Genomic DNA, 20,536 nt, shown 5'->3' with positions numbered 1-20,536 from the left:
GTTGGGTTGATGCATGCTGGTTGAAGCTCCTCTTATGGCAGAATTCCCTCAGTTGCTTCCACCTTTGCATATCCAATTGTTGTGGACTTTGTCCACCTCTTCCTCAATAGTTCCTCCCCCAAATTTCACGGTTGTGACCTTGAATAAGACCCCTGTGTATATAACAGGCTTCCATAAGATGTTATGCTTTTTGACCACATATGGTTCTTCTCGACCATCAACATGGATTGCAAGTAAAAAAAATTCAAGGGAATTTACCTTGTTGTTATGGCAATCTAAAGGGTGCCATACTTATGTGCGAGACTGCCAATGCAGTTTTTCACCATCTCGTTGGTCAACTACAACATTGATGGAGCCAAGTGAATTTACACATCTTTGATCTTGAGGGCCTAGTTCATCGCAATGTCTTGATGTGGGGATCCTATAGGAGGAAATAACTTAAACTAGGAATAAGAAAATGGTTGAATGATAGAGCAATGTTATAGTAATGACAAATAATAAAAAGAGATACTTTTCAAAATAATAAAAAGTCTTAGCTCAATTGGTAAAAGCTTGTGATATGAGCGAGAGGTCAAGGGTTTTGTCCAACTTGGGTTATAGGAGATTAAGTGGATGAATGAATGCAAAGATGGACATTACATCTGACTTTTGCTAGAATCATGCATTAGAGGAAAAGTAGGGCATGTAAGTGGAAAAAAGCATGGTGGATGCTAAAATAAAAAAGCAACCACTATTTTTATTTGGGGGAATTTATAGAAAGCTCAAGGGCTACAAATTAAGAGGGCGTGCAAGAACTTGAAGATACCCCCCCCCCCCCCCCCCCCTTGGAGCTCTACTCGAAATCATTTTTTATCCATATATTCCTATCTACTTATTCCATTTTATTTTATCTCTTGATCACTCCATGTAACGGAGTCGTGGATTTTCTCGTTCTGTTCACATGCTCTCGTGAACATATTATTAATTACAAAATTTTAATTATCTTGTGAAAATTCTTGTTTACTAATCGTGATCAAACAAGACGCACATCAGAATGTTTGGCATGGAATTTCAAGCTTAGATGACAAAATTACATGAATTTGGCAAAATCGGCATTTAGCTTGTCACTGAGCCGTCTCACAGAAACCCAACACATTAGTATGAAGGCTTTGTCACAAGGATTGGGAAGGAGTTTTTAGATTTTAATTCCGACCTTTTGTTGGCATAAAAGACCGGCTCCTACTTTGTATCCTTAATGTGAACACGCTCACAAGTTAGGGCTAGATTATATAAGCCCGACTGTATCATTGTAGAAGAGAGAGAGAGAGTTATAGAAGAGAATAATAGTTATAGAAGAGAATAATAGAGCTTCCATTAGAGCTTCCATTGTCTATCTTGCTTCTTGTTTACTATGCATACTTTGTCTTTTTGTCGTGTACATGTTGTTTGCTTGACACACTAACTTGCAAGTTCTCACATCTTCTTCTACATATTATCGACAACAAGTGGTATCAGAGTGGCCTTGTTGTTTGGCGGCAATGAACAATAGAAAGCTGAAAAAGAAGTTATCTGGCTGAGAGAAACGACTAGGTCAACAACATCTACTTTTAGAAAATGGCGACACAGTCCGACACAAATGTGGAAATCCGGAAGTTCGGCGGGAATAACTTCGCCCTCTGGAAAGAGATGATGCAAGATACTCTTATCATCCAACGACAAGTTGAAGCCATTCGGCACAATACCAAGCCAACTTCAATGTCTACTGAAGAATGGAGATCTATGGATGAGATAACAAGATTGACCATTTGGATGCATCTGACTGAGAACATCTATTTCAGCATGGCAAAGGAGACGACAAAATTCTCTTTGTGGGAGAAACTCTAGGCCATTTACGAGAAAAAATCATCCTCATCGAAGCTAATATTGATTCAACAGTTATTCAAAATGAAGATGAGAGATATAGATGCACCGACCTCCCACATCAACACATTCAGTCGGGTGTTGTCTGAACTCTCCTCTCAAGGGATTAACTTCGATAAAGAAGTTAAAGCCCTTGCCCTCCTTTCGAGCTTGCCAACGAGTTGGGAGGTATTCTACACGACCTTCGCCAATAGTTGTCCAAATCTCAATTTGGACGAGACAATCGGACAAGTCCTCACTGAGGACATTTGGTGAAAATTGATGGGACTCACCATCGATGATTCGTTAGAAGCCCAGTACTCGACTGAGTCGATCAGACAAACTGACTGATTGAGAGAACAATACTTGACGGAGTCGATCAGACGAACTAGCTGAAAGAACCGGCCGAAACACCAGTCAGCCGAGAAGGAGGGAAGATCGAACTCGGTCAAAGTTGAGGAATAGTTGATCAAGTGATTTCTACACATATTGTAGAAAGACTAGTCACAAAGTTTTCGATTGCTAGTTGATAAAGAAAAAGGAGAATGGTCGGCGATTCGATCGAACACAAGGACAATCCGACTCGAACCGTTCTCCAGTCAACAACCAAATCAATGTTGTTGACTCTTGATAAGGAGAAATCATCTCTTTGGAGGACTCAATGATCAGAGAAGTCCTTTCTAGTGTGCAAGACACATGAATGTGGCTACTAGATTCCGGTGCCACATTTGACGTGACCCCAGATATCGAATGGTTTTTAGACTATTTGGCCAGAGCTGATGGCACTGTTTGACTAGGCAATGGGTGGGAATGCAAACTTGCCAGAATCGATGAAGTACCAATTCGATTGCCAAATGGAAATACGATCATCCTGCACCATGTTTGGCATGTACCCAAGCTTAAAAGGAGCCTGGTCTCCATTAGCATTCTAGCCAAAGGCGGGTACTGAATGACTCTCACTAAGTCGACATGGACGATCAGCTAGGGAAACCGGAAAATCGGATGCGGATACAAGCACAATAACTTGTACCCAATGATGACGATCAGTCCAGAAGGGGCCATGAACATAGCCAAATCGTTGAATTCGAACTTATGGCATGGCTGACTCGACCACATGTCCCATGTCGAACTAGATCTGCTAATGGTGATCGGCTACATCCCCAAACTCTAGACAAAGACCAACTTCAACGAGCATTGTTGTTTCGGGAAACTGTTGGGATTACGGTCCCTTCGGATGGGATGGTCGGATGTCGGAGATGAATGCCGACAAGCCCGGTTTCGGTTTCGGAACCGGATGATGAAGACCCCGACTTCGGAGCCGGATGACGAATGTACCCGGAGAGAGATCCGGATGCAGGGACATGTCCGTGAATATGTCTGCTAAGGGCCCCCTGAGGCTATAGTTGTAAATAGCCCCAAAGTCATATATGTATAAATATGACTTAGGGCAAATAGTTTTGGTGTTGCTAATCATTTTTCTGTTTTTCCACTCAAGAGGAGTGAAGAGGGAGCAGCCGTGAGAGAGAGAGAGAGAGATAGAGCGTGAGAGAGGAAGAGGACGACGCCTCTTTGTATTTCCGCCTCCTGTGGCGAGGACAGCGAGCTCAAGGTCGTCGCCTTGCAGCTCGCCATTGTATACTTCTCTGTATAGTGTTGGTTTGGAGTCTTGTACTCCCGTGGTTTTTCCCGTCTAGGGTTTTCCACGTTAATCCTTGTGTGTTCGCGTTTTTGTTTCTCTCTGTGGTTCCTATTTTCTGCTCCATTGATTCGCGCTTACTCGGTTGTGGCCGAGTGGAGAAGGTGAATCGAAGCGTTGATTTACAACAGAAACAGACCCGAAGTCTGCACTCTTACACTACGAGACGATACAACAATCCCTAGAGCTAGTGCACACTATCATTTGCAGGACGATGCTTGAAAAATCTCCAGGAGGCTCCCGATACTTCATCACATTCGTCGATGATTGTACACAGAAGGTTTGGGCCTACTCGATTATGTTGAAAGACAAAGCGCTCAAGGTCTTCTCTTGGTGATTAGCCGAAGTGGAAAACCGATTAGGACACTGAGTGAAGACACTCCAGTCTGACAACGAAGGGGAATACACCTCCCGAGCCTTCAAGCAGTACTTGTCCGAAAAGGGATTTGACATTAGAAGACCGTTCCCTATACGCCCATGCAAAACATCGTGGCAGAACTAGTCAATCGAATGATCCAAGAGAGGGTGACATCAATGCTCCAACAATCCAGATTGAAGTTGGAATTCTAGGCCAAAGCATTGCAGATGGTAGTATACTTGATAAATTTGTCGCTATTGAGAGCAATCCAGTTCGAAGTGCCACATGCACTATGGTTTGGCAAATAGCCGACCTACGACAGGCTCCGTATATTCGGATGTGAAGCCTATGCATTCATCCCCAAGGAGAAAAGGACCAAGTTGGCATCCCATGCACTTAAGTGTATATTTCTTGGTTATAGAACCGACGGGGATTTTGGTTATCGACTATGGGATTCAGAGAACCAGAAATTGATCTGAAGCAGTGACGTAGTCTTCTATGAAGACTCAATACTCACCAATTGAGCCAGCCAAAGATCGGCCAAAAGGTCTCATTTGACCTTGACAGATTTGTCATAGAGGGGCCTATCGACTGGGCCGAATCGGAGATTCGACAAACTGTCAAAATTGATTGAGGCCCTGCCGAATCCGAATCGGCAAGAGGTCCATTAATCGAAATAGAATTGGCTAAGAGATTGGCAAGAGCTGAATTGGCCAATCGACGCAAAGCCGAATCGACTAGAGTCGAAAAAATCAAAACCAAGAAGTGTCAAGTCGAAAATGAAAGAGTTGAAAGAGACAGAGTCGATTCGACCATCACCCCCAATAAGGCTAAGGGGACGAAAAGCCAAATCAACTTGGCCAAGTCCTCGGATCCTCTGTCAATCGATCCTGAAGAAGGGGAGTCCGAAATCCTATTGCAAGGGTGAGTCATCCGACAAGACTCTTGAAGAAGGTTTAAGTAATGCCAATCAGCTGACAACGCCGATCAAAGAATCTGAACCGAACACTTCAGCACCCAGGAGATTCAGACAAATCCAAAGACCAACAAAGTTTTATCAACCGGGCCTCGAATACATAAACTACATGGACGTAGGTGAACCAAGCTCCTACGAGGAAGCTATAGTTGTGCTAGATGCCAACACATGGCTACAAACCATGAGATTTAAGATGGATTCAATACATACGAACAAGACATGGGAGTTGGTCGAACAGTGAACTACCAACTGGAAGGAAGCCGTTGCCTTGCAAATGAGTCTTCAAATACAAATGTGTATCCGATTTGGAGAAGCTTAAATATAAAGTTCGGCTCGTCGCCAAGGGATTCAAACAAGAACACATGGTTGACTATGACGAGATCTTCTTGCCCGTAGTCAAGATGACCACCCTTCGGCTCCTACTCGAAGTCGTGGTGACAACAGACCTAGAGCTCGAGCAACTGAACGTAAAGATGACATTCCTACATGGAGACTTGGACGAAGACATTTACATGTCTTAATTAGTAGGCTTCACGGCGATGGGGGATCAAGGTTACCTCTTCTGTAGAATGAAGAAGAGCCTATATGGCCTCAAACAAGCACCGAGAATGTGGTATCAAAAGTTCAACACCTATATTCGGAAGCTCGGCTATCAATGGCTGATGATCTGTCTCCACTTGCACCATTGTGCCGTGTAGGTATGGATGGAATTTCTGAAACGACCATACTACGGCTAAAAACTCCTTTTTAAGTTGTTGAATAATTTTGCTTTGATTTTGTTAATGCGCGGCTAATGTAGGCAATCGGGCGCCAACTATCATTGTCATCTTGATTCAAAAGGACTGCCCCAATTCCAAAATTGGAAGCATCTGTTTGTAGATGGAAAATCTTGTTGAAATCAAGGAATGCTAATGTTGTTGCTGAGGTAATTAATGGTTTGATTGTCTGAAAATGTTTATCGCACTCCTCAATCCACTGGTATGGTTGATCCTTCTTTAATAGGTTCCGTAAAGGAGTTGTAATTATTGCTAGACGGGGAACAAACCTTAGTGAAAAATTCACTAATCCTAGAAAACTCTGTAGGGACTTGATGTTGGATGGCTTCGGATATTCCGCGCCAGCTCGTGTCGTCTTTGGATCTAGTTGTATTCCTTGTTCTGATATCATGAACCCTAAAAATCGTAGTGTTGTTGCACCCCACTTGCATTTCCTGAATTGCAATTGTAGGTTGTATTTTTGAATGCGGAGGAGGACTTCACGTAATATCTGAATGTGTTTTGGCCAGCTATATGTGTGAATCAATATGTCATCTAGATAGACAAAAACAACACCTTGAAAAATCAAGGCTTGGAAAATACTGTTTGCCATGCTCTGAAATGTGTTGCTAGCATCTGATAGTCCAAATGGCATGCGCCTAAACTGTTAAAGCCCCCGTGTTGTGTTCGAAAAGTTGTTTTGTGCTTTTCTTCTTTGCGTAAGGGAATCTGCTAGTAGCCGGAAGGCAGGTCCAAGGATGTGAAATATCTAGATTGTCCTAATTGGTCTAGTAAGTTGTCAATCCTAGGAAGTGTGATAGACATGACAACAATTATGTCAAGATTTGAACTCTTGACCTCTTGTATTATAGTCAAGTGTTATATTGTAACCAACACATCCAAGTACATAATTGTGTGATGTATATCTTCATAGAATATCTATTCACGTTCTAGGAGTTTTTTAGAAAGTTCTAATGGGTTCTAGAATATTCTCCAAAATATTCTCAAGAATATTCTAATGCATGTACTTCAACTCACAGTATAAATACTTGTAACCTCCTTGGTCCCTTTCAAGGGATTCAACACTAGTCATTGACACATCAATCTAGTATTCTTGTTTCGCCTCATCTTTGTATCCTTGATATTTATTTCCGCTTTCATGCCCTCATGTCGCTCACAACATCTAGAGTTCCTAGCCTCGTCATATCTAGCGCCAAGTTCATCCGTCGCTCGTAGCCCCATCATCTATGCTCCATCCTAGTTCGCGCTTGGTGTGTCTGTGACAGTTTGAATCCCTTCGTCTTCGTCATCACCTTTGCTTCAAGAGTTACTATCATCATTGTCCTTGCTTTTAGAATTACCATCATCAACATCCTTATCTTCGACGTCATCATTTTATGCACCTCTTCGCCCATCCATCATTGTCATCAACACTACTTGTCATCATTTTTAGGTATCATTGTGCGTCACGGTTTTGGTGATGAGTGCTTTTGATTACTCACCTTCCCAGTTCAGATGGGGGTCACAACCACTCACTTTCATGGTGGGGATCGGATCATTGCTCGCTTGCACTGCATTTTCGTTATAGTTCAAGTCTCGCACCACTTTTTGTTGGCGAGGACTGATCGATCGGTCACCTTGTAGTTTCGGTGGGGGTCACAACCGCTCACCTTCTTGGGGCGGATTGCATAGGTTTCTCCCTAGCGCATGATTGCTCACGTCCGTTTGTGTTCCAGTTCTCAGTGTGGGCCACATGGTCGCTCAGGTTTGTTCGTGTTCCAATTCTCGGTGAGGGCCGCATGGTCGCTCACGCCCGTTCGTGTTCAGTTCTCAGAGAGGGCCGCATGGTCGCTCACGTCTGTTTGTGTTCCAGTTCTCGGTGAGGGCCGCATAGTCGCCCACGCCCGTTTGTGTTCCAGTTCCCGATGAGGACCACACATGGTCACTCACTCTTGTTCATGTTCTAGTCTCCGGTGAGGACCGCACATGGTTGGTCACTCTAGCTATTGTTCGTGTTCCAGATCCCGACGATGACCAACATGGTTGCTCATGCCCGCTGCTGTTCATGTGCCAGTTCCCTATGAGGACCACACATGGTCGCTCACGCCCGTTGGTGTTCGTGTTCCAACTCTCGGCGAGGACCGATATGGTCTCTCATGCTCGTTGGTGTTCGTGTTCCCTGTGAGGAATGCACATGGTCGCTCGCGTTGTCGTAGTGTATTTCGTACACTACGTGTTAAACTTATAAAGTAACCGATTCAATATTTAATATTGTGGTATTACCACGGATCCTAACCAAGGCCCCACCTAACCAGGGTCACATTGACCACACCCAAATTAGGTCCCTACCAAGCCCCCATAATTAGAAGAGCTAATTGGAGCGGGAAAACACCCACCACGCTAAGAGTAGCCTATAAGATGTACTAAGAGTAGCCTATAAGATGTAACTTAGAACATAATGGAAAGGGGGCTATTTTGAGGGCATTTCGCAATATGAAGAAAAAGAAAGAAATATTAAAATATATATTACATGCATAGGGTAAAATTCAAACCTTGCACCTCTATGTTAATAATTTGAAACCTTACCATTACACTAACACATCATAACTGTTAAAGGTTACTTCACACATATTTTCTAGGAAAAAGTTTTACTTAGAAGAAAAACGCATGATAGAAAAAAGCTACACATGCACATCTAGAGTGAATAAACACTATAGTCGATAAAAAACGCATGAGGTTAGAAAAAGCATGTTAGAGAAAGCATATAGTCTATAGATAGAGAAAGCATAGAGTCCATAGTTAGAGAAAAAGCATGGATTATTAAGATTCTCTCATCACTATATAAGGATGGGAGCACAATGTAATAAGGGGAGAGAAAATTATGGATGAAAAATCATTAGGGTTCAAAATAATGATTAATAAAATAAACCATGCTTGTGGGATTCACAAGTTTTCTATATCTTTCTCTTCCAATCTATTCTAATTTATTATTAGAGTTTTAAATATTAATAAAATAAATAAACTATATTTGTGGGATTCACGAGGTTTCTATATCCTTATCTTTCAATCTAAATTCATATTCTTATCTTAATATTGGTTAATCTAATACAATATACTTGTGGGATTCGCAAGTTTCAATCTCTCTTTCTTATAATCGATTCATATTCATAACTAAACTCGTCTCAAATTGTTCCTCCTCCTAGTCCAAAACCCCGACGGTTCCCACCCGACTCCGGCAACGATCCGGCACCGAAATGCCCGTTGGTGTTCGTGTTCCAACTCTCGGCGAGAACCGACATGGTCTCTCATGCCTGTTGGTGTTCGGGTTCCTTGTGAGGACTACACATGATCACTCACGCCCGTTGTCACGGTAATCCATGCTTGCATGTTGGATCCGAGCGGGACCATTGGGGTCATGGACCAGGAAGGGAGGAGTTTCCGGGAACCCGAATCCTTCGGAGCTTGCCGCATTGCTGACCGGTTCGATCCCGGATACTCTCCGGACGTGATCGGTATAGGAAGTGAGAGAGCGCGCCCTCGTCATTGCCGCCCCTTTTGCCCGTATGTACAAGGGGCCCAAAAGAGGCTCGGGACACGGCCCGGTTAACTGCGCCTGCGCACGCACACACACACATACACACCCGATGCTCGCTGCGACGCCAGTTCCACCCGGAGAGGAAGAGGGAGCCTGCATCCTAGGGCCGGTCGGGGAGCTCTCGGGCTTGTTCGTGCGAAGGGACCCTAGTGGAGGGCACGCCTCTTCTAGAACGACCGCCTCCTGAGCCAAGCCGCCTTCAGGGAGCGCACGGGCTCGCTGAACTGAGTTGGGTCTTGTGCGCCAAGGAGGGAAACTTGCCAACGAACCACCTAGCGCGCGGGCTCTTCACAAGTGACAGAAGCCAACACCCACACACAGAGAGACATACCGGATCGTGGAGTGCTGAGAGCCAACAAACAGGAATTCAGGGAAGGCGTAGACAGCCCGCACGCCGCCTACCACAACTGAACACACCACCTATGCACGCACACAGATGGCACCGAAACCCTAACAGAAAATAGAGACAACACACACACCAAGATGAAGAGAAGATAGAAATAGACGTTATACACAAAAGTTTAGTAACACCAAAAATGGAACCCACAAAGGGGAACAATGAGGAACAAAACTGTTTGGGACCCAACAGGTGGGAACCCTTGTACAAGAAACGCACCCTCCCTTTTATAGAACAAGGTGAGGGCCGCGTGATCATGTGGGATAAATCCTATGATACATGGGATTCGCTGTCCCGACTTGACTCCTACTCGGCGCCATAAAGGCACCCCTATTATTCACATGTTTTTACAAGGTTAAGTGCACATGATGCACTCCGCCGATTCTTCCGATATTCCCCGGTTTCTCACTATGGCTCGGAAGCTTCACGACATCCGCCCCCACTAAACCGCATGTTCACCGGTACGTGCCAAGTTCGGAGAAGTGTGACAGATTCCGACCGGTGAGAAACCGGTCTTCCGTAATTCGCATTCCAGTTGCCGTGTTGGCCTCGTTGGTCTGAACCGTCGGCTTCGGTTCCTTTTCCACGTTTGCCTCCCTGTAGACTCCCTCGACCCGTCGATAGGTCATTCGCCACGATCCCGTAGTGCGCGTGCCTCCCCGTTGGCCCTTCTTTCGACTGCTTGCACGCTTCTCGTTCCTTCAGATACGCGGTGTCCTCCGTCCGAGGAGCACTCGTGATGGCCCGCTTGGCCTTCGTCGATCTGTGCGTCGTCTCGATTCTTGTTCCACGCTGATCTCCACCGCCTTCGTCCCCTCGCCGCCACCTACCTTCTCCTTGGTCTTACATTGCCACGGCGACAGAACTGCCAAGGTCTCCGGAACCAGTGTGGAGGATCCCTCTCCGGCCTTCTACGCGAGATCACCTGAACCGGTAACCCATCTTCGCGCCTGTATTCCCGCTCTAGCACCTCCGTGTAGTGTGCATCCCCCTTCTCGTGTTCGGCTCCGCTTGTGCCGAACTTCGGTTACTTCCCATGCACGCGTCGTTGGCCCTGTCCCGGCCAGATCGTGCATCGCCGCTTCTCCACATACCGGTGTCCTCCGCGTCTGAGGAACACCTTGTAGTAGCCCGCTTGGCCACTTTTGTCTTGCGCTATTGCCACCAGTTTGGAGCCTTCCGCTTGGCGTCGTCCCCTCGCCCCCACTAGCTTGTTATCTCGAGTTTGGCCTACCACGCCAATCATTGCCACTGTGACTGAGCCGCCGAGATCTTTGAAGCGGGTGTGGAGGATCCTTCTCCCGTAGATCTTGTTTCTGGTCTCCATCTCGCGTAGTCTGTTTACGTGCGCCCGTATTCTCGTTTCCAACACTGCGGGGTGCCATCTTCCGCCTTCTTCGTTCGGCACTGTTTGTGCCGAACACCGCCCCGTACCCGTGCTTTTGCTTTGGCCCTCGATGGCCATGTGCACGTCTCCCATTCTGCTTTCGGGTGTGCCCTTTCCTGGCTCGGCACACCACTCCTTAACCGGGTGTCCCTGGCAGCTTACCGGAAGATCACCCTTGCCATGTCTTGGCTCGCATGGCCTCCCTCATTTCCATAAAGCCTTGGCTGGTCGATGCCTCTGTTGTTGCCACCTTCATCCCGTTGCCGCCACCTTCCATTACCCTCGGTCTCACGTTGGCACGTCGACCGAACTACTGGGGTCTCCGGACAGGTGTGAAGGATCCTTCTTGGGCCTCCGATTTGTTGGGTCACCGACTCGTGTACCAAGCATGACCGATCTTTGTCTTGCCGACTCTGCTGGTCAGGTTTGTGTCCGGTTCATGGCCGCCTCGCCGGCCTCATACCTCCTTTCTCTTTGCTTTCTGTCGTCCGATCACGTTCTCCTACCGCCACCATCCTTCTCTCTAGGTCTCACGCCGACTCTCGTTGCCGGCTGCCGGAGTCTCCAGTGCCGCCACCGTCCTTTCCTATAGGACTCACGCTGGCTCTCGGGCCGACTGTCGGATCGGTGGAAGGATCTTCGTAGAAAGCTCGTCCGCAGTCCTTTGCCTTCGTCCCCTCGCCGCCACCATTCGTTACTCTAGGTCTCACTCCGGCTCTTGGGCCGACCGCCGGAGTCTCTAGAACCGGTGTGAGGGATCCTCCTCAGGCTTGTCGTATCTCTAACCCTTATCTCGGGTTTTCCTTCTTCGCGTGTCGAGAGGGTGGCTCGCTCCACACCCTCTCCCGTGGCACCGACGTACCGTGTTCCCGGCCTCTCCGTAGGCTTGCTTTCTCCTCCCTTCCGGACCGGTTATCCGGAAGTCCGCTCCGCCCGGTTCTCGTTCGGGTCCGTCCATCCCTATCTGAATCACCGGGTCCCATTCTCCTGCCGCCACCATCAGTATCTTGGTCTTACGTCGGATCCGATGCCGACCGCCGGTGTCTCTAGCCCAGTGTGAGGCGAACCATAGAACCGGTTTTCGTTCGCTGCTTCGTCCCTTGTACTTCTCTCGGGCTCGTTGTCGCTCTCCTTGCTATGCTCCCACCTCCATCTTCCATCTCTTTCGGTCTCACGTTGCCACGCCGGCCGAGCTGCCGAAGTCTCCGGTCAAGATGTGGGGTACTGATTTAGTAACGACTCCCGAAGACTCCTCCGGGGCCACTGACCCTTTTAGTGGTGTCGGTGGAAAGCATCCGCTCTATGATCGATCAAGCCCCGTCTGGGCTTGATTCTCCAATGTTCGGAGTTTCGGCTCCAATGCCAATCCCGCCGGACTCATTCTGGATTCTCGATCATCTTCTTCCCGATTCCTGACCTTCGCTCAACCGGTCTTTCTCCCCATGTAAAAGAGGGTGGCTCGTCCCGCACCCTCTCCCATAAGGGCACCGTCGTGCCCAGCTTGGCCTCCGGCTTGACCACGCCTGTCTTGTTCGTACGCCCGTTTCCCGCCGTGATGTCATGCTGTCGCACGACACCTTCGTTCGTATTTGGGTGACCATGCTCTGTGAGTTGCTCGGAGCTCCTCCTCTTTATGCTGAATGGTCGAGCCTTCCGTGAAACTAGTGGGACTCCGTTCCCGCTATAACGGTCGACTTCTTCGACCTTGCCCATCTCGATACACCGCTTCTCGACTCTCCTCCTCGAAATCTTCGGCCCTGAACTCCATCCTCCCTTGCCACCCTTCACGTCGGGTTCACCAAATATGTCGCGGTAATCTGCGCTTGCATGTCGGATCCGGGCGTGACCACCGGGGTCATGGACCAGGAAGGGAGGAGTTGCCGGGAACCCGAATCCTCCGGAGCTTGCCGTGTTGCCAGTCGGTTCGATCCCGGATACTCTCCAGACGCGACTGGTAACCGCGCTCCCTTGCTGCCCCTTTCGCCCATATGTACAAGGGGCCCAAAAGAGGCTCGGGATACGGCCCGGTTAACCGTGCCCGCGCACACGCACACACACACACATACACACCTGACGCTCGCTGCGACACCAGTTCCACACGGAGAGGAAGAGGGAGCCTGCATCCTAGGGCCGGTCGGGGAGCTCTCGGGCTCATTCGCACGACGGGACCCTGGTGCAGGGCACGCCTCTTCCAGAATGACTACCTCCTGAACCAACCCTCTAGGGAGCGCACGGGCTCGCTGAACCGAGTTGGGTCTTGCGCGCCAAGGAGGGAAACCTGCCAACGAACCACCTAGCGTGCGGGCTCTTCACAAGGAACAGAAGCCAACACCCACACACACACAGACATACCGGACTGTGGAGTGCTGAGAGCCAACAAACAGGAACTCAGGGAAGGCGTAGATAGCCCGCATGCCACTTGCCACAACCGAACACACCACCTACGCATGCACACAGATGGCACCGAAACCCTAACAGAAATAGAGACAACACACACACCAAAATGAAGAGAAGATAGAAATAGACGTTATACACAGAAGTTTAGTAACACCAAAAATGGAACCCACAAAGGGGAACAATGAGGAACAAAACTGTTTGGAACCCAACAAGTGGGAACCCTTGTACAAGAAGCGCACATTCCCTTTTATAGAACAAGGTCTTGTTGGTGCAAGAAAAGAGAGAGCGCGTAACTGTGTACAGAGAGAGAGAGAAAGAGGTCGTTGCCTCTACTGTAACCGCCGCCGGTGGCGAAGATCGTGAGCACGAGGTCGTTGCCTCCGTGAACTCACTGTTGTACATTCTAGCATAGTGATAGTTTGCAGCTTGTGGGCTGCCGTGGTTTTTTTCCCTCTTTGGGTTTTCCACGTAAACATCTTGTGCACTCGTTTCTTCTTCGTGTCTCCCCCTTCACTCCGGCATGGGGTGTCTTACCAGTCCGATCCGCTTCCAGCATGCATCCAGCTTGTCGGGTATCAGAACCTTGGTCAGCATATCTGACCCGTTCTCGGTCGTGTGGATCTTCATCAGCGCAAACTCCTGGTCATCTACTCTTTCACGGATCCAGTGATATCTCCGCTGGATATGCTTCGTCCGGGAATGGTAGGCCGCATTCTTAGCAAGGTGGATGGCACTTTGACTGTCGCAATAGAGCCGGTATTCATCTTGCCGGATATCGAGCTCTCCGATGAAATCCTTCATCCATAATATTTCCTTGCCGGCTTCCACAGCTGCCATGTACTCCGTCTCCGTGGTTGACAATGCAACCGTCTTCTGCAGTCTCGACTGCCACAAAACAGCTCCCCCTGCATATGTCATTACATACCCGGATGTAGACAGGCTGGTATCCACATCAGCCGACATGTCCGAATCGGTGAAACCGTCAAGTTGAGGTCTTCTGGAGCCGAATCGGAGACACATATTTGAAGTGCCCTTCAAATACCGGAGTATCCATTTGACCGCGTTCCAGTGCTCCTTGCCGGGATTGCTCATGAACCGGCTCACCACTCCAACTGCATATCCTATGTTCGGTCGGGTACAAACCATTGCGTACATCAAGCTTCCGACGGCAGAGGCATATGGAATCTTCATCATATCCGCCTTCTCTGCTTTCGTCTTCGGGCTTTGCTTACCGGATAGCTTGCAGTTTGCCGGAAGTATCGATCCGACCGGTTTCGCATCTGACATGTTGAACCGGTGAAGCACCTTTGTCACGTACTTCTCCTGTGACAGCCATACTTGCTTCTTTGACCGGTTCCGGATGATGTGCATCCCCAACATATGTCTTGCCGGACCCAAGTCTTTCATTGAGAAGGTCCGGTTGAGAGCCTTCTTCAGCATCCGTATTTTGACTTGGTCCCGTCCGACGATCAACATGTCATCCACGTACAGAAGGAGTATCAGGAAGTCGCCTCCTTCAAACTTCTTCACAAACACGCAGTGATCGGCCTGCGTCTTGTGGTACCCTTGATCGGTCATGAAGGAGTCGAACTTCCGGTACCATTGTCGGGGAGCCTGCTTCAGTCCGTACAAGCTCTTCTTCAACCGGCATACCAGGTGCTCCTTCCCATTCTCCACGAATCCTTCCGGTTGCTGCATGTAGATCTCTTCTTCGAGGTCGCCGTGAAAGAATGCCGTCTTCACGTCCAGCTGCTCTACCTCGAGGGCCATGCTTGCCGCTATACTCAACACCATCCGGATGGAGGTCATCTTTACTACCGGGGCAAATATCTCGTCAAAGTCCACGCCCTTCTTCTGTTGGAACCCCTTCACCACGATCCTGGCTTTGTTTCTCGGGGGGTTGCCGGCATCTCCCGGTTTCAACTTGTACACCCACTTGTTTCGGAGTGCCCGCTTTCCTTTCGGCAACTCCACCAATTCGTACGTATGGTTCTCATGCAGGGAATCCATCTCGTCCTGCATGGTACTTAACCATTTTCGGCTGTGGGTGTCATCCTTCGCTTCTTCGAAGCTTTCCGGCTCCCCTTCATCGGTCAGCAGAACATGCTCTGCATCCGGAAATCTCCGGGGTGCCCTTCTCTCTCTGAGAGGATATCTCCTTCTCTGGGCTTCGGTGACCGGCTCATCCATCTGCTCTTCATCCGAATCCGATTCAGGGTCTTGGCCAGTTCTGGTTTCAGCTTCCTCTACTTCTTCTTCTGCCGTTTCGGTATCCTCACCGTAATCGGCTGGTTCCTCGAGTGCTAACCGGTCTCTTGCCGGTTGGGTCTGCTCATCGTAGAGTCTATCCTTACCGGTCGACTCGGAGTTCATTATCTTCTTCTCCGACTCCCAGTCGGCGAGCGTCTTGTTCTCCATGAAGATAATATCTCGACTCCGGAATACCTTCTTGTCGACCAGGTCCCACACTCGGTAGCCGAACTCATCATCACCGTAACCGAGGAATATGCATGGCCGGGTCTTTGGATCTAACTTTCCTCTCCGGTCCTTAGCTACATGCACGTACGCGAGACACCCGAACACCTTCAGATGCCGGTAGGATACTCTTCCTTACCGGTCCACACTCTATGTGGCGTGTCTCCGTCCAAGGGTACTGAGGGTGATCTATTTATCACATATGTCGCCGTCGACAGTGCCTCAGCCCAAAACTTTTTGGGTACTTTTGCATGCGCTAGCATACTCCGGACCCTCTCCATTATGGTCCGATTCATCCTCTCGGCCAGTCCGTTTAGTTCCGGCGTCTTCGGCATGGTAAATTCGAGCCGGATTCCCTTCGAGCGACAGTACTCCTCGAGCTGCCCCCGGTATTCTCCTCCGTTATCTGCTCGAACCGCCTTCAGCTTCCGACCGGTTTCTCTTTCCACTCTCGTGTGGAGCTCTTTGAAGACGGATAACACCTGATCCTTCGTCTTCAACGGTGTGGCCCATAGCTTCCGGCTGTGGTCATCTATGAACGTCACGAAGTACTGCGCTCCGGCATGTGACTTCGTGTGTACTTGACACACATCTGTATGCACCAACTCCAGTGGTGCATTCCGTCTCATCGCTGGCCTTGGTCGGAAGGAGGTCCGGTTCTGCTTACCGACTAGACAATCAGTGCACTTCTCTAAGTGCACGTTCTTCACTGGAATGAGGTTGTCGTCTGCAAGCCTCTTCATCCCCTTCTCGCTCATATGACACAGCCTCTTGTGCCACAGCTCACCGGCAGTGTCGGAAGCCACGTTCACTTCTTCCGGGCATAATCGAGCATTCATCAGGTACAGTGTGTTTACCTTTCGGGCCCGAGCCACAATCAGGCTCCCTTTGCTGAACTTCATGACGCCGTTTCGGATGCTACCCGTGTAGCCCTCATCATCTAGCCGACCGGCTGATATCAGGTTCAGTCGAACCTCCGGAACGTGTCGGACATCCTTCAACAACAACTTGCATCCGGTTGGTGTTGTCAGCCACACGTCTCCTATGCCGACAATTCAGCATGTACCTTCATTCCCCATCCGGACACAGCCGTGATCACCGGCTGAGTAGGATGAGAAGCATTTTCGGTCCGAGGTAAGGTGGAACGACACTCCGGAGTCTACCACCCAGGTCGTCTCGTCGTCGGCAAGGTTTATCTCACTCTCCTTGGTGATTAGCATCAACTCTTCTTCACTTGCCGCGATTGCTGTCGTTCCCTTCTGGTTCGGCCCCCTCCGGTCTTTACCGTTCCGGTCCGGGGTCCGCTTCGAATCGGTACCGTCAGTTTCCTTGTCTTTTCGGAAATGCCGACAGTTCTTTTGGAAGTGTCCCGGCTTGCCGCAATAGAAGCAGGTAGGCCTCCCCCTTGACTTTGACCGTGTCCCCGACTTCTCCCGGTTCTGGGGACTACAGTTTCTATGTCTTCCGCGTTCCGATTCGGTAAGGAGTGCTTTGGAGTTAGAGCTCGTATCTTTATCCTTCCGACGCACCTCCTCATCTAGCAAGCTCGACTTTACTCTTGCTAGGGATAACCGTTTTCCTTCCGGCCCGGCGTTGCCCAAAGTGACAACCAACGTCTCCCAGCTATCCGGGAGGGAACCGAGCAGGAGTAGCGTTAGTACCTCATCGGCGAGAGGTACTTCCAATGAAGTTGCCTGGTGAATCAGCCCCTGGAAGGCATTCATGTGCTCCGCCATGCTGGAGCCATCTTGGTACCGGAGTCTTACTAGCTTCCGGAATACTGAAACCTGATTGACAACATTTTTGTTTTGAAACATTATGCCGATCTTCTCCCAGAGCTCATGAGCCTTGCTCTCTTCATTGAAGTTGTTGTACAGGCTCATGTCGATGAAGCACCGTATGTACGCCGTTGTCTTCATGTGCATCACCTCCCATATCGCGGCGTCGATTTTGTCCGGTCTCTTGTCCCCGAACTGAACCGACAGCCAGAGGTCTTTAACCACGAGCATGTCCCTCATCTTCGACTTCCATACCGAATAGTTGGAGCCAGTGAGCTTGAACATGCCGCTAAACGATTCGTCCATTTTCTGTGTTGTTTCGCTCTGATACCACTTGTCGGGAACTCAAGGCTCCTTTTGCACAACGCTCGGCCACAACCGAGCTTAGAATCATCCACAGAAAAATGGGAAATAAAACACGACACGAAGAAGAAACGAGTGCACAGGATGTTTACATGGAAAACCCAAAGAGGGAAAAACCACGGCAGCCCACAGGCTGCAAACTATCACTATGCTAGAATGTACAACAGTGAGTTCATGGAGGCAACGACCTCGTGCTCACGATCTTCGCCACAGGCGGCGGTAACAGCAGAGGCAACGACCTCTTTCTCTCTCTCTCTGTACACAGTTACGCGCTCTCTCTTTTCTTGCACCAACAAGAATAACAACAACATAAAAGTTTGCCCTAAGTCATATTTATACTAATATGAATTTTCGGCTATTTACAAATATAGCCTCGATGGGCTCTTAGAAACATATTTACTAATATGTCTCTTCGTCCGGTGAGCATTCCTCACCGAGTCAGCACCATCCGGCTCTCTGTAGTCGGGTACTCCTCATCCGGTCCTCACCGGGTCTGCATCATCCGGCTCTCCGTAGCCGGGTACTCCTCATCCGGTCCTCACCGGGTCTGCATCATACGGCTCTCCGTAGCCGGGTACTCCTCATCCGGTCCTCACCGGGTCTGCATCATTTGGCTCTCCGTAGCCGGGTACTCCTCATCCGGTCCTCACCGGGTCTGCATCATCCGGCTCTCCGTAGCCGGGTACTCCTCATCCGGTCTTCACCGGGTATGCATCATCCGGCTCTCCGTAGCCGGGTACTGCTCATCCGGTCTTGGCCGAGGCCTATCGGCCTCGGCCGAGTTTGTTCATCAGCACTGTTCTTTTCTCTTCCCATCCGGAGGGACCTGTCTCCCAACACAAGGTGAGGGCCACGTGATCATGTGGGATAAATCTTGTGATACATGGGATTCGCTGTCCCGACTTTACTCCTACTCGGCGCCATAAAGGCACCCCTATTATTCACACGTTTTTACAAGGTTAAGTGCACATGATGCACTCCGCCGATTCTTCGATATTCCACGGTTTCTCACTATGGCCCGTAAGCTTCACGACACCATTGGTATTCATGTTCTAGCTCCAGTTCCTAGTGAAGACCGCACATGGTCACTCATGTCCATTGGTGTTCGTGTTTCCAGTGAGGACAACACATGGTTTCTCACAACCACCACTTCCCCGTCACCCCTACACCGTGCTTTCGAAAAGGCGGTTGTAAAGGGGAGGATAATGTCACAGAGATGACATGCGTTATGTCAAGATTTAAACTCCTGACCTCTTGTATTATAGTCAAGTGTTATATTGTAACCAACACACCCAAGTAAATAATCGTGTTATGTAAATCTTCATAGATGATCTATTCACGTTCTAGGAGTTTTTTAGAAAGTTCTAGAGGGTTCTAGAATATTCTCCAAAATATTCTCAAGAATATTCTAATGCATGTATTTCAACTCACAGTATAAGTACTTGTAACCTCCTTGGTCCCTTTCAAGGAATTCAACACCAGTCATTGACACATCAATCAAGTATTCTCGTTTTGGCTCATCTTTGTCTCCTTGATCTTTATTTCCGCCTTCATGCCCTCATGTCGCTAACAACATCTAGAGTTTCTAGCCTCGTCATATCTGTCACGGACAAGTATAATAGAGTAGAACGAAGATAAGACTGGAGAACAAGAGAGAGGAAAAGAACAAGAACTCAACTTATAGAATTCGTAACTTGTGTTGTACACCTTGATTAGAATCAAGGTGCACATGAGTATTTATACAAGAGGGTAGGGCTATGTAAGCCAGCTAGAAATAGAGTGCATGAGGATGCATGCAATAGAGTACACATGAGGATGCATGCAATAGAGAATGCATGAGGATGCATGCAATAGAGAATGCATGAGGATGCATGCAAGCTAGAGAATGAGAATGCATGTAAGCTAGGAACTTCCAATGTTCAATCTACACTATATGAAGTTGAATTAAATCCAAGGATGCATATGTAGCTCAAGTGGTAGGGTTTGCCCAATAGAGACCATGAGGTCTTGGGTTCAATCCCTACCTTCCTCTGTGGCATATGCCTATGAAAATATCTAGCTGCAAGTTCATTTGTCGCTCGTAGCCCCATCATCTGTGCTCCATCCTAGTCCGCGCTTGGTGTGCCCATGACAGGAAGTGGGTACCTGTCATGCTTTGTCACCTTATGTAACTACCTGAAATCGATGCAAAACCGGAATGATCCATCTTCTTTGTGAACTAAATGGGGTTCTGATTCCCACTCGCTGGTTGTTGTCTGAACAATATCTTTTTCCAGCATATCTTGGACTGCTGCGGCAATCCTTTGGTGGTCAAGAGGGGATCGCCGCCGCATTGCCATCCGAATTGGAGGAGTGTCGGTTGTCGGAATGACATGCTGAACTGGTAGATTTACTTGTGCTGTTTTTTGAGTTTTACGAAAAATTGATGGAAATGACTTGAGTAAGTGTCGTAGATCTGTTAGACGTGACTCTGATGGTTTG

This window comes from Azolla caroliniana, unplaced genomic scaffold (assembly GCF_043228905.1).
Source record: "Azolla caroliniana isolate FFs.n. ecotype wild unplaced genomic scaffold, voAzoCaro1.0.p SCAF_13, whole genome shotgun sequence".
In the NCBI taxonomy this organism is placed as follows: Eukaryota; Viridiplantae; Streptophyta; class Polypodiopsida; order Salviniales; family Salviniaceae; genus Azolla; species Azolla caroliniana.
This window is presented reverse-complemented; position numbering follows the sequence as displayed.